The sequence below is a fragment of the Mastomys coucha genome, unplaced genomic scaffold (assembly GCF_008632895.1).
Source record: "Mastomys coucha isolate ucsf_1 unplaced genomic scaffold, UCSF_Mcou_1 pScaffold7, whole genome shotgun sequence".
Lineage (NCBI taxonomy): Eukaryota > Metazoa > Chordata > Mammalia > Rodentia > Muridae > Mastomys > Mastomys coucha.
Window position 1 is genome coordinate 881,082 of NW_022196913.1, and position 2,217 is coordinate 883,298.

Below are 2,217 nucleotides of genomic sequence, written 5' to 3' on the forward strand. Positions count from 1 at the left end.
CACACACACACACAACTCCTCCCCCGCGTGTGCCAACATAGATGAGAACACACACACACACACAACTCCTCCCCTGTGTGTGCCAACATAGATGAGAACACACACACACAACTCCTCCCCCGCGTGTGCCAACATCGATGAGAACACACACAACTCCTCCCCCGCGTGTGCCAACATAGATGAGGACATACACACACACACACACACACACACACACACACACACACACAACTCCTCCCCCTACCACATATGAAAAAGAGTAAAGAAAAAGCCGTGATCTATAGTAAGCACAGAAGACAAAATTGCCATAAAACCTTGGGAGAAGGTCAGTGTGAGAGGAATTCTCAGACTGAGCAGGTCATGGGACCTCTTTGGTGAGGTCAGCCTCACCAAGCCAATGATTTTACAGTCATGAAGAGCACCATGAGGGGAGGTCATCTAGGATTAGAATAGCTAGGCTGGAGGAGCAATGTGGAAGAAAATATCACTTTAAAATATAATTTGGATGATGTATGTAGCAAGTAGTACATGCTTCTGAGGCTAGCCCATGGAGAGAGCCCAGGCTATAGAGTGAGTTAAATGTCACTCCGAGCTGCATTGTAAGACCCTGTCTTAAAGAGACAAGAGCTAGGGGTGTAGTGTTGTGGTGGTTTGTATAGCAAAAGGCCCTGGGCTCAAGACCCAGCAATGATTGATATGTCTGCAAACTACAGTGTCCTCAAACTTGTGTTTGGAACGTGAGTGCTCCATGTCTGTCCTCCCAGTCTGTCCTCAGCCTTGCTCTTGGACGCAGATGAGTTCACCTTTTGTGTCTGAGGCTCTGCTCTTTTACCGAGCTTGGTCCACATTTTTAGGACAATGAGCATTTCTTTGTCCTGTCTGTCACACATCTTTCGTGGAAGGCTGGGTCTCCTCTTTGCCTGTTGATTTCAGCTTCACCACCCACTGGCAGTTCCGGAGGTTTCTGCAAGGAAGATGGCATCCTGAGCCTCATCTTCAAGCACCGTCTATCAGGAAGCAAGCAGCATCAGGCTCCCTTTCCGAGATAACACACATTGATTTGAGTACTTTCAGGAAGAATTTAGATGATTTGATATTCTTATTTATGAGCTACTGTCTCAATCAGGAGTTAATTCATTTTGGTTAATGAAAACAATTTTATGAGAACCATCAGAAGTGTTTAGCCAGTGGCGGCATCTCCTCCAGTCACAGAGCATTTGGGAAGTGAGAAGTGTGTTTCAGTTGTCACAATGACTGATGGTACTCTGTTGTTTAGTGCCCGGGGACTAAGAGGCTGCCCATTGTGCAGTCTAAGCTGTGGTTCTGCATAATGAAGAGCTGTTCAGTTGAAAATGATATTATAGCCTTGTTGAGAAACACAGCCTTGTGAAAGGAAGGTGGAGTTTGTCATAAACCAGGTAACAGAGGTCTTTCTCTCTGTCCAGCCTCCATCTGGAATTTCATTAAGAAAAATGCAAACCTGTTTTCTAAGACAGCCCTGGGAAGGAAACTATTGAACTAACTTCAGAACTTTAAACAAAACAAACGTCTTTTCTAGTGTCTTATTTAGTATCCCTGTTACCAAAAACTTAATTCCAATTCTCTGAAAAGATCTGCCGCTGCCTTCTAGAACAGCCTGACTTGGTCACTTCTCTACTGTGGGACCTTATCTTAATCTTTCCTTTTAATAGAAATTTTAATAGAGTTGAATTTTCCTGGTTTCTTCAATTTTCCACCAGCTGTATGTAGAAGTTCTATGAGAGTGTGTCTGTGTGTGTGTGTGTGTGTGTGTGTGTGTGTGTGTGTGTGTGAGAGAGAGAGAGAGAGAGAGAGAGAGAGAGATTAATCTATGTAACCTGATAGAGAACAAAGAGAAGAGAGAGAAAGGAGAGACAGAGGAGGATGTAAAGATTTCTTCATTGCTTTGCTAATAGGGGACTGGTTAAAACTTCAAGTTATCTTTTAAACTCAAATAACCAGGTGGACAACAGTGTGTCCTGGGGAAGCACAACGCATCCATTGCTCCTATCCTGTTTTTTCCAGACTAAATGCTTTCTCCAGCTTTCCACATTTCTCACCCAGCCTGCTCTACCTTATCCAAGACCTTTCAACTTTCGTACCATGAGACTATTTCTCAGTTCCAAACTTGTGCACTGGAAGCTATTCCATTTGAGCTTGAATGCAGCCTTTCTCAGCCTCCTTAGCTGCTGTGGAGGG